Source organism: Mustela nivalis (assembly GCF_964662115.1).
Source record: "Mustela nivalis genome assembly, chromosome: 8".
NCBI lineage: Eukaryota > Metazoa > Chordata > Mammalia > Carnivora > Mustelidae > Mustela > Mustela nivalis.
This window is the reverse complement of record NC_139027.1, coordinates 110,752,079-110,765,379: the sequence shown is the minus strand read 5'-3', so window position 1 is coordinate 110,765,379 and position 13,301 is coordinate 110,752,079. Positions and strand designations below refer to the sequence as shown.

At 41.4% G+C, this 13,301-nt stretch overlaps 1 protein-coding gene across 7 annotated transcripts in view; it reads left to right on the top strand.

Annotated features, from left to right (window-relative positions):
• The window catches only part of PLCB4 (phospholipase C beta 4), a 410,418-nt gene that overhangs the window by 37,641 nt on the left and 359,476 nt on the right, over positions 1-13,301 (top strand). The window lies entirely within an intron of this gene.

Here is a 13,301-nt window from a genome sequence, read left to right as displayed (position 1 = left end):
TATTTTTGAATCCATTTGTTGCAAAAGCTGATATTACTCATGTACACCCTCATTCAGCACATAAATCTCATCATTTCTTCTTATCAGTGATTGACATTCCGTTTTTAGTTACCTTTTATCTGGAACCTGCCTCTCTACTGTTAGCATGGGTTCTTTTTATTTTATTTTATTTTTTTTATAATTTTTTTTTTCAAAAGATTATATTTTTATTTATTTGACAGAGAGAGATCACAAGTAGGCAGAGAGAGAGAGAGGGAAGCAGGCTCCCTGCTGAGCAGAGAGCCCGATGCGGGACTCGATCCCAGGACCCTGAGATCATGACCTGAGCTGAAGGCAGCGGCTTAACCCACTGAGCCACCCAGGCATCCCATGTTAGCATGGGTTCTATACGTAGTCACAGTGACGCTGTGGAAGCAGCTAGGAAGGTATTTCCCTCATCGCCTCATCCTGCTCACAGGGAGACCCCAGAGCTAGAGGGGCATCCGATGCCTCCTTGGAGGAACAAGTTGCCAGATTTGTAAAATGTAGATGCAGCATTTTGAGTGACTTCTTGGCCATGAAGATTGTGGTGCCTGAGGATCTAAGTTCCGTGACTAATTTTAGATTCATAAATGTGTAGAAAATCTTTGACAGTCTTATTAGAAGGCATTTTCGGGGCTGAAGGGTTTCATGTCGGCTGTCTAGAAGGGTGCTATGTAATTATCTTAGATTTAAACACTGGAAGAAAGCATGTGATATTCATTCAGAAGTCTCAAATGTGGTGGTTCAGGAGATGATCCATTTTATGTCACGCATCATGTGTGAATGGTTGGTTGGTAGAGATGAGGCATTAGGGGTTTAATGTTTTTTTTTTTTTTAAATATTTTATTTATTTATTTGAGAGAGAGAGACAGTGAGAGAGAACATGAGCTATGAGAAGGTCAGAGAGAGAAGCAGACTCCCCGTGGAGCTGGGAGACCGATGCGGGACTCGATCCCGGGACTCCGGGATCATGACCTGAGCCGAAGGCAGTCGTCCAACCAACTGAGCCACCCAGGCGTCCCTAGGGGTTTAATGTTTTGACTTTAGAGTTTACTATGTATTAGTAATAACATTTTACTCTTCTAAAATGTGGAAGTAGCAACCGTACGCTTGTGAGATTATTCATAGAGGTTTTATGCATGCTAATATATTTGAAATGTTTTGAGTCCTTTGGGGGAAAAGTGCTCAATAAACACAAATAACTACTCATATTAGCGGTTCATTTCTGTTGACTTAGTACATGGCTATCTTTTTCTCTTAATAATGTCAGAGCATCTGAGTAATGGTATGTCATAGCTTGAACAAAATAGAAGACATTTTTAGTCTCAGCACAGTGTAACCCGTGACAGATGATTTAATCTCTCCTGCTATATTCCTTACTGTTTAAAGGCGTTATTTGGCAAGATTGTGTTGAATAAAGTAAAAAGTTTGCACAAAGAGCCAGGAGGCTGTAATTCCTACCTCAATTATGAAGGTGATAATATTTAAGTCTAAGACTGTTCTTATAGGAACCCCACAAACTCAACCCTATTGCTTCTACTCTTCTTCTTCTTTTTTTTTTTTTAAAGATTTCATTTATTTATTTGAAAGACAGAGATTACAAGTAGGCAGAGAGGCAGGCAGAGAGAGAGGGGGAAACATGCTCCCAACTGAGCAGAGAGTTCGATGTGGGGCTCCATCCCAGGACCCTGAGATCATGGTCTGAGCCGAAGGCAGAGGCTCAAACCACTGAGCCACCCAGGCGCCCCGCTTCTACTCTTCTTAAAGTGTGCTTCCCCACCCACTGTATTTTCGAACACAGCAGTGCATACTTTATACCATAGTATGGAGTGTATCTCAAATTTCTTGGTCTTAGAGCCTTCTATACTCTTTTTTTTTTTTTTAAGATTTTATTTATTTATTTGACAGACAGAGATCACAAGTAGGCAGAGAGGCAGGCAGAGAGAGAGAGAGGAAGGGAAGCAGGCTCCCTGCTGATCAGAGAACCCGATGCGGGACTCCATCCCAGGACCCTGAGATCATGACCTGAGCCGAAGGCAGAGGCTTAACCCACTGAGCCACCCAGGTGACCCAGAACCTTTTATACTCTTAAAAATTGAGAGTGTCTCAAATGGCTTAACATTATGTGGCTTTTGTTGTAAATATTTGCCATATGAGGAAGGAAATGGGGACACTTATAGGTATCTCGAATTAATTCATTTCAAGTAAGTAATGAACCCATTCTATATTAACATAAAAAACTGTTTTTCAAATGAAAAATGACTGTATTTTTCTAAAACAAGGTAAGTTTGGGAAGAAGAATGGCACTGTTAGATTTTTTTGCACATGTCTAATTTCTAGCTTCATGGAAGATATCTGGATTCTCTTGTTTGCTCCTGCAGTCAGTCAGCTGAGATTTCAAACCTGATAAGTCCTCTGTGAATCTCCAACTTGTGAGGGAATGACAGTGAAAAAAGGCAAATCATGTCTTAATATCCTTATGAAAATCATTTGGATCTCCTGGCCCCGCTAAAGTGGTGCTAGGCACCATACTTTGAGAACACCTGTTCTATACTAGAGCCCTAAAGCCTGTCTTTAGAGGATCTCCAGTTTTGTCATCTATTTGTGCCAGAAACATCCCCATCCAGTGAGTGTGGTTATGGTAAGAAAGCAAAGATGAGGGGAAAAATAGCATGACTTATTAAAAACACTCTTAGCCACCTTGGAGAACAGTGTGGAGATTTCTCAAGAAATTAAAAATAGAGCTTCCCTATGACCCTGCAATTGCACTACTGGGTATTTACCCCAAAGATACAGATATAGTGAAAAGAAGGGCCATCTGTACCCCAATGTTTTTAGCAGCAATGGCCACAGTCGCCAAACTGTGGAAAGAACCAAGATGCCCTTCAACGGATGAATGGATAAGAAGATGTGGTCCATATACACTATGGAGTATTATGCCTCCATCAGAAAGGACGAATACCCAACTGTTGTAGCAACATGGATGGGACTGGTCTTGCTGAGTGAAATAAGTCAAGCAGAGAGAGTCAACTATCATATGGTTTCACTTACTTTTGGAGAGTAACAAATAACATGGAGGACAAGGGGAGTTAGAGAGGAGAAGGGAGTTGGGGGAAATTGGAAGGGGAGGTGAACCATGAGAGACTGTGGACTCTGAGAAACAACCTGAGGGTTTTGAAGGGGCGGGGGGTGGGAGGTTGGGGGGATCAGGTGGTGGGTATTAGAGAGGGCATGGATTGTATGGAGCACTCGGTGTGGTGTAAAAACAAGGAATACTGTTATGCTGAAAAAAAAGCAAAAAACAAAAACAAAAAAACCTCTCTTTTGGTTCCATGTACAGAAAGCTGCATCACCTAACAACCTGAATGGAAGTATTTGAAATGTCAGTGCGTGTCTCTACCTTTATCTCTCCAGCAGAGAGACGTGCCGAAGTACTGGTAATTAGGATTACAATCTTTTACATCTGTGATGAGATAGTGGGCTGTTCTCAAATGTTAATAAGTGGATTCATCAGACACGATGACTTCCCTTATAAGACATCAGTGCCATACCACAAGCAGTGATTGTTTAATTATTTATTGTAGTGACTTGTCATTTATATTATGTTGTTTATTATAGTAAGTGTTTCTTGCCTGTGTGCCTGTAGACCTAAGCTATGTTCCCCGGGGCTTGGTTCCAAGCTGTAGGTTGGGTTCACAGTTGCTCCTGAGCCTCCCTCCTGAGACTTGCACAAGCCACGTTCCTCTGTCATGGCGGAAGTGTAAAGACCACGCAGAAACTTGTAGTGTCTCTGAAGGCCTGTACTTGGAGGTGACCCACCATCACTTCAAACTCACATGCCATTGATAAAACAAACTGCATGGCCAAAGCTTAATATCAATGTGGCAGGAAAGCATATTCTTGCAGTGGAGAGAGGGTGGAGGTAGATAGGGAGAGGAAAGAGCTAACTGTTGGCTTTAACGTATTCTGATTCACCACAATGTGCAATTCTAAAATATTAGTAAATAACCCTTTCTACCCAGCTAGTTCTTAATCAGAAAAATAACTCAGGGAACAAATTTTAATTTTTTTAAAAAAGATTTTATTTATTTATTTGACAGAGAGAGAGAAAGAAATCACAAGTAGGCAGAGAGGCAGGCAGTGAGAGATGGGGAAGCCAGCCCCCACCCGGCAGAAAGCCTGATGTGGGGCTCGATCCCAGGACTCTGAGATCATGATCTGAGCCAAAGGCAGAGGCTTAAACCACTGAGCCACCCAGGTGCCCCACAAATTTTAATTTTAATTTTAGGCTGCCATCATCCCATGGATTGTGTCTTCAAAGTAGCGCTGGCATCTGGCACTTGCCTTCTTCTCAATGGTCACTTCTCCAGTTGTTCTTCATGTTATTGATCTGAATTGTCGCAAGAGCCTCTAAATTCGTCTCTATCCTAGTTATTGTTGCTGTGCAACCAAACATCCAAAACTAAGTGCTTCAAAGGACAGCAAAAAGACTCAACCTTGAGTCTGCTGTTAGGGCAGGGTTCCTCAGAGAGAGCTTGACTCTGCTCCCTACCGCATCTGCTGGGGTATTTTGCTGGGTGCTGGGACATCCACTTTTGCCATGGTTCACTCACATGCCTGGCCAGTGGAGCTAGCTGGCTGTCGACTGGGAACTAAGGACCAGGAGTCTCAGGTTATCTCCATGTGGGCTTTCCATGGATTACCTGGGCTTCCTTATAGCATCATGGCTAAGTTGTAAGTGTGAGAGTCCCAGGAAATAGGATGTGAAAAGTGTCATTTTCCTTTTTTTGGTAAGTTTTTATTGAAGCTCTAGTTAGTTAACATACAGTGCAATATTAATTTCAGGTTTGTCATATAGTGTGATTCAACACTTCTGTACAAAACATTCCAAGTGTACTTACCACAGGTGCCCTTTTAATCCCTATCACCTATTTCCCCCACACCCCCACCTGCCTCCCCTCTGGTAACCATCAGTTTGTTCTCTATCGTTAAGAATCAGTTTCTTGGTTTGCTTCTCTCTTTTTTACCCCCTTTGCTTATTTATTTATTTATTTATTTACTTACTTACTTATTTTTAAAATTCCACATATGAGTGAAATCATATGGGATTTGTCTTTCTCTAACTTATTTCACATAGCATCATACTCTAGCTCCATCCATGTCATTGCAAATGGTAAGAATCCATTCTTTTTTCTGGCTGAGTAATACTCGTGTGCGTGTGTGTGTGTGTGTGTGTGTGCATACGCATACCACATCTTTATGCATTCATCAGTTGATGGTCATCTGGGCTGTTCCCATGATTTGGCTATTGTTGATAATGCTGCTATAAACATCAGGGTGTATGTATCCCTTGGGATTAACATTTTTCTTTCCTTTGGGTAAATACCTCCTAGTGTGATTGCTGGATTGCTGGATCATAGGGCAGTTCTATTTGTAACTTTTTGAGGAACCTCCTTGCTGTTCTCCAGGGTGGCTTCACCAGTTTGCATTCCCACCAATAGTGCATGAATAGTGCACTAGTGCAAGAGTGCACTAGAAAAGTGTCAAGTTTCTTAAGGTTTGGCCTTGAGAAGGGACCCAGCATAACCTCTGTTGGATTTGTATCAGTCGAGCTATTACAAAGTCTACTTTCACGGGGAGGGGACATAGACCCCACCTCTCAAGGAGAGGCTTGTCAAAGACATCTGGGCCCATGTTTTTTAAAAAAAAAAAAAATGGTGGTTTTCTCTGCCTCAGTTCTTCCCCCAGCAAATCACCCCATGTTTGCATCCTGCCTCCAGATTCGTCTTCCTAAAGCATAGCTCTGTTCATGCCCTAGCACACCAATGTCTACCAAGTAAGAAGTAAATTAATCTTGCATTCAGAATGATCCATTTATCACCCTTTAGTGTTCCCCTATGTTCCAGCCAAACTCTGGGCTTTTTCTCCTTTTGCCTTTGATCATGTACTCCCCCCCCCCCCCCTTTCTAGAATATTATCCCTCTGATCTTTTCACATCCTGACATTCTGTGCTTAAAATAAATGCTACCTTCTCACAAAGGTTTCCTTGAGCTCTCCATTATTCTGCAGTGTGTCCTTGCACATTCTCCCATAGTACTGTCCTTTTTTTTTAAAATATTTTATGTATTTATTAAGTAGTAATAAATACATAAAAGTAGGCAGGACGGCTGGGAGAGAGAGGGGGCAAGCGGGCTCCCCGCTGAGCAGAGGGCCTGATGTGGGGCTCGATCCCAGGATCCTGAGATCATGACCTGAGTGGAAGGCAGAGGCTTAATCCACTGAGCCACCCAGGTGCCCCTCTCATAGTACTTTTTAACTGTGCCTTTTTAGAGATTCTTTAATTGCTATCTTATGCAAGAATAAGTGGGTATGTGTTTTATATACTCTAGTAGATTTTATGTTCCTCAGAGGGGCTTTATATTTTTATGTAATATTAATCTTCAACTGCACCAGTATTTTGAGATTTATGTCACAGTGCTTGCTTTTTTTAAAATGAATGAATCGAGAGTATGAATGGAATTACAGAGTTTGCTTAGACTCTTGCGAAAACCTACTAGAAGCACTATGATTGTGGATTAAGATTGCTGGTTGGCTACAAAATAAGTAAAAATAGGTTGATGACTTCATTGTGACATGAATGCTAGGAAGAATTATTGAAAGAAAGATTTCATTTATAATTACAATGTTGCTATACGGAAGTAGGGAGAAGCTTACCTAGGCAATTGAGGGACTAAGTGAAGAAAGCTACAAAACTCAATTGTGGGACATAAGATACATTTCAAGTAAATGGAGAGGGATAGTTTATTCTTGGAAAGTAAGATTCAGTACAATTACTGAAGATTTCGTACAATTACTGAAGATTTCGTACAATTACCCAATATGATTCTGAATTTGATCTGGAAGAATGAACCTATAAAACCCTCCCAGAATTATAAGAAGTATTTATCAAAGTACTTGCCATCTCAAATGTTTAAGAATAATATGAGTTAATGATGATTGAACAGAGGTATTGGTACAAGAATATACCAATGAATAAAATACATTGTATACATTGTATACAATGTATACAGTGTATACATTTGAGTGTATTTTGAGTGTATACATAGGCATATATAGTAGGTGATAGGGTTGGCATTTCGGATTGGAAAGAAAAAGATAAGTTAGTCAGTAAAAGGTGTTGGGACACCTACCTAGTCATCTAGAAAAATGAAGCAGAATCTTTGCCAGACAGCCCATGAGAAAATAATTCTAGAGGATAAAAATTATAAGTGTAACAAAGTAAGCTGTAAATGTATGTGCATAATATATGAGTCAATATTTTTACCATCTTTTGGTGGAAAGGACATCTCTAAGTAAAAAACATGAAGGAAAGACTCAAAAGAAGAAACTAAATACAGCGTTTTAAGTCTTCATTATTTTATTTTAGTATAGTGGAGAATCATCTGAATTTGTTTGAAAGTTTGAAACTTGTTTGCATAATATGGAATCAACATGATGTTCCTAATGTACAAAGTGCTTTTACAATAAGCTTTTACAATTTCATCAATAAGATGAACGTCTTAATAGGATCGTGAGGTAATTCATAAATAATGAGTACAGGGCCAGCCAACCTATGAAAAGGTGTGCAACCCTGCTAGCTATCAAAAGTGCACATTAAGTCAACAGTGGCATATCTCTGTAACTGAAACGATAAAAATAAAATGAAGCCAAACAAAATATGTCTACAATTGGGGGTGGTATAGGGAAACAAGTACTATCATGTCATTTTTCTTAAACTGAGGTGAAGGACCATGTTCCTCATTCTGTTTCTGGCTGAAGATACATTTGTAAAAATAAATAGCCAGAAAAAGACAATGAAAAATATACAAAATAAAATCTCAAATATATTTCTCTATATCTATGAAATATTCGTCAGATAGAAAATTATTCTGTCAAATTCCTGTGAAAGTTTCCAAATGTTTACTCTCAGTTTCTCAACCAATCTCGTGGTGGACCAGTAACAGACCATTTGCAGCCTGGCACCATTTTGTGGACCACACTTTGAGAAGTGCCGCTTTCATGTACTAATGGGAACATATTTCGGTTCAAAATTTCTGAAGGGAAGATTGGCATTACGTATAAGATTTTAAATGTGCAAACTCTTCTGTTTCTAGGAATTTATTGCAAGGCCATAATCAGATAGTTGTGTAAGATTACTCTATCCTCGGGGAACTGGGTGGCTGGCTTAGTGGGTTAAGTCTCTGCCTTTGGTCAGGTCATGATCTCAGGGCCCTGGGGTCGAGCCCTGCATTGGGCTTTCTGCTCAGCATGGAGCCTGCTTCCCCCCTCTCTCTGCCTGCCTCTCTACCTACATGTGATCTCTCGCTCTGTCAAGTAAATTGTTTTTTAAAAAAACGATTATCCTTTTCTGTTACACAGAAAAAGATGAAACCCCAATATTCTTCAGTAGAGTAGGGATTAACTAGTGATGGTATAATCACACTGTGGAGTACTGTATAGTCATTATAAATAATTGGGTGAATGTTGTGTATTAAATTTTTTATGGTAGAAAATTCAAATATATGTAGGAAGAATAGTATAAAGAATCCCCATACAACCATCACATGGCTTCAGCTATTACCTACTCATGACCAAATTTGTCCCTAGCCTTTGGTATTAGATGTGCATTTATTTATGTGGAAAGATGATCATTGTAAATAAAAAAAGAAAGGTTATAGAGAAGCATGTTTTCACTCTCCTAACAATTTACTGATTGCATTCTGACGTCAGAATTGGCATTATTCTAGGAGCTGGGGCTTCACAAGTGGATAAAAAAAGAAACTCAGCTAGATACTTCCATTCTCATAGGGAAGACAGGGCAATCAACCACCAAAATTATACTATATAGTTACCTTTCACTATTACAGAGAAAGATCAAGCAGTGAAGGGGGATAGGGAGCATTGGGGGTGCTGTAGTTTCAGGAAGGATGGACAGAGAATGCCTCCCGGAGGAGGTGGTCTTTGAGTCAAGACCCTAAGTTGCTAAGATGGAAACATGCAGCAGTCTTTGGGGAGACCTCCCCAGGCTGCTGGGGGGTGGCGGTGGCCCATGTAAACACCTAAGGCAGAAGTGAGCCTTGTGTGTATGAGGAAGAGCAAGGAGGCCCCTGCGACTGGATTGAACCAGGGTGTGGAGACACCAGGGCAGAAGTGGTAGGAGACACTGTGAAGGGTCTTCTGGACCCCTGTGAAGACTTGGGCTCCTACTCTGAGTGACATAGGGAGCCCCTGGAGAGATTTGAACCTAGGAGTGATATAAGATTGCTTATATTTTCAGACACTCATTTTGGCTGCTGAATTGAGAATAGACTGTAAGGGGGCAGGTGCAGATGGAGGAGGATCAGATGGAAGGTTGCCATGAGAGCCAGGGAGGACGTGGATGATCCTAATTTGGACAAGGCTGGGAAGGGTAGAAATGGTTTGAAGAGGTCAGATTTTGATCTATCTTGAAGGGAGAGTCAGGAGAATCTGCTCGGGGATCCCATGTAGGGTGTGAGAAAGGGAGAGGTATTAAGGGTGGTTCTGAGGTTTGGGGCCTGGGTACCTAGAAAGATGGAGTTGCTGTTTACTCCAAGGGGGAAGACTCCATCACCAGACGTTTGAATGGGGAAGCTCAAGAGTGGGTTTGGGAGGTGTCGAATTTGAGGGTCCATTAGACATCAAAGTGAAGATGTCCCATACACCATTGTATATAAGGGTCTGGAATTCAGAGGGAGGTCTGGGCTGAAGATGTGTAAATGTGGGAGGTGTGAGTCTGGGTGAGGTCACCAAAGATGTCAATGCATGTGGAAAGCTAAGAGGTCTGAGAACTTAGCCCAGGGTCATTCCCCCTTAAGAGCAGGGCGATGAGGGGAGGTTCCTTAATGTTGATAAGGATCAACATTAGTAACCAGGGAGTGAGGTTTCTTCCTCCTAATGAAGTAGGAGGAAAACCAAGGGTGTGGGCGTATCTTGGAAGCCCACTGATAAGTGTTTCAAGGCGGGAAGAGTAATCAGAGGGCTGTCAAGGAAGAGGCTGTAGATTTGACGGAACCAAGAGCTCAGATGAAAGTCTGATCAACGGGATCTGCCAGCTTGGATTCCTTACTGGCGTGCGAATTGTGAAGTGTAGAGATGATGCGGAGGAAGCCAGTAATTATTGTCATTTTAAGAATTCAGAAGGAACTGTGTCGTCTTATTTCTTTGTCAGGAATGTCAAATATATACCCTGCCATTAAAATTGAATATAGCAGCCAAAAAGGAAAGGAAGACAAAGAAGCTAAAATTACTGAAAGACAGTTTTCCCATGTCCTGTCAGAGAGCGTAAATTAATTATAAAGCTGGTTGATGCAGAGGCAGCTGGCCCAACTTGGGTTACGCTTTAGCGGGGAACATCCATGGCGAAAGGCCCGGTGAGAAAGTGAAGTCAACTGAGAGAGAGAGAGAGAGAGAGGGAGGAGGAGAGTGAAGGGGAGAGAGAGAGAGAGTAGGGGAAACATGGAAAACCCAAGAGAATCGCTCATGCTTGAAGCAGATACTCAGATACTCCTGAGTCTCCAGTAATAAAATACCAGAAACATGGTAGCTGCTTTGAACAGTAGTTTAGCCTGGATAGACTTGAAACTGTGTACATTCTTCATGGAGGAACCGTTCTCCTGACCCTTAAAACAGCCCATCATGGTCCCACAGAGTGGGGAGTTCGGGTCTCTGAGGCCCAAATGCAGTCAGTGTTCGGGAGATGCTGTGTCGAGTCCTGGGCGTTGTGCCAGTTTCTTCCCTAGGCGTCGACTGGCTAAAACGCTATCACATTTGGGGTAACTTTTTTCTAGAAAATTTTGAAACAAATGCTAAACTAAAACTTTATAATTGTACTAGTTTCCCTAAGTAGAAAGGAAAACCTCACCTTTTTCACTTGCAGGGAGTTCATGTGGGGTCTGAATGCACAAGTTCAGGAAATAAAAGGATTTATTTATTTTTATTTTATTTATTTTATTATTATAATTATAATTATTATTTTTTTTTTGCGGTAGGCTAAAATGATTGCTGCCTGAATAAACATTTTGAACACCATCCCTCCCTCTCAAACACACACACAATACACATATTTTAGTGCTTATCAAATTACGAAAGCTGAGTTCAGATAAAATAACAGGAGGTTTTTCCCTGGCATCAGCCAAGAGTTATTTGGAAACAGGCAGAACGAGTTAAAGTGTAAGCCTCATATAGCGAAGGGAAAGATTTGTGGACCACACAGAGATGGAATATGTTCATTCTCACATAAATATTATCTTTTTGTTCTTGCCAGGGCCGAGATGCAGTCATTTTCTTAATTAACTCAGAGAATTTTCAGTTAGGGCTCTAAAATTTTAGTCTACTGGAAACTGTCACCCGGCTAACTAGCAGGGACCTTCAGTGGGCTCCATATCCAAATTAGGTCTTCTCAGGGATGGGTGTGGAAGGGCAGATTCACCTCTTTTCCAGTTTTTATGTTCTGGGCATCTGTTATTCCAGTTCATGGACAAGTTTCGACAGAGAAGCTTAGCAGCTTTTCTATTATTCATAAATGGATATTTTACTCAGCAGAACTCATGTCCTTTTGCAGTGTGTTAATTTGTGGAACATTCTGAAACCCAGCCCGAAGATGACGCCACTGTCAAGGGTCACATATAGTCTTTCAGTAATTTTGTTTGGAACCATGTTTTTTGTTTGTTTGTTTGTTTTTTGTTTTTTGGTTTTTTTTTTGATTTGCAATAAAAATTACAGTTGAAAACAGGGAAAATATACATCTGACCCTGAAGAACATTTTTACCAATTAGCATTTATTTCAACAAAACTTAGAACTTTAAAACATGGAATTTTAACATCCTTCCGTTCATACAGGCGTCATGGTCACAGAGACCTAGAAATAGCTCTCAAGTGACCATTTCTGTCCTATTTACATTGTCTTTTGTGGGGGGGTAATGAAGAGACTGAACAGTGTTTAGATTATCTCTGCACATTTAAAATTTCTCACCAAGCTTGCATGTGGTGATTGGCATCAGAGAGAATAAGTAGGAAATTAGAGAGGCAGAGTTCCTCCTTCATCTTTTGCCAGGGCTGGGCTCCTTGCTTCATTTATTTTCATAGGAGACCCGAAATCTGAGAACGGTATTTAAGCAGACCGCAGTTTCTTTATAGCCGGTCTTCACGTGGCGATGCACAGATTGCCAGTTTCTACTTTTCTCCAAGCGAGTGTGCTGACATTTGAAGTACCAAATGCACTTCTGGTCAATAAGTAGTGGAGAATAAAGAAAGTTGAATAGTGGGGCACTTTCATCATCCTAAAAACTATGCCTCCCCCGCAATGATGAAAGTACTATGTGTGTGTTACAGAAAATTAGGAAAATTATTATAATCTGAAATCCTACCAGCCACAGAATCCCCACTATTGGTATTTTTATCGTCATTCTCTTGAGATCTACCTGTATTCCTTAAGCTATTGGTTTAACACGCTATTTCCAAGAAGGGCAGGTAAGGATGTTAATGGGTGTTCTGGGGAGGGGGGGGGAAGCTTTCCATGATCACAGACCTTGGGTAAATGCCAGGTTGAGTAATGGTAGACTCAGGCTGGTCACAGATGCCCCCCTTCAGGGCTGGACCTCCTCAGGACCCCCCTCCACCTGGGAGGGATGTTTCTGCTCTGACCCTGGAGGTACAGACCTGCTTTGGCAGCATACCTACTAACGTTAACATTGCATGGGAGCGTCCTTGAGACAGCAATGCAGATCGCATTTCGTTTTTGTTAGTTTTGTGAAATTGAATTCTCGTGCGTTTGCGACCCGCTTTTTCCACTTAACATATTACGAACGTTTTGCACTTAAAAAAAAAAATGGGGTGCCTCGGTGGCTCAGTGGGTTAAAACCTCTGCCTTCCGCTCAGGTCATGATCCCAGGGTCCTGGGAACCAGCCTGGCATTGGGCTCTCTGCTCAGCAGGGAACCTGCTTCCCTTCCTCTCTCTCTGCCTGCCTCTCTGCCTAATTGTGATCTCTGTCTGTGAAATAAATAAATAAAAATCTTAAAAAAAAAAAAAAAGTGTTTTCAGGACACCTGGGTGGCTCAGTCGTTAAGTGACTGCCTTTAGCTCAGGTCATGATCCCCGGGGTCCTGGGATGCAGTCCTGCTTCAGGCTTTCTGCTCGGTGGGAAGCCTGCTTCTCCCTCTCCCATCCCCCCGGCTTGTGTGCCCTCTCTCACCTTCTCTCTCTGTGTCAAATAAATGAATA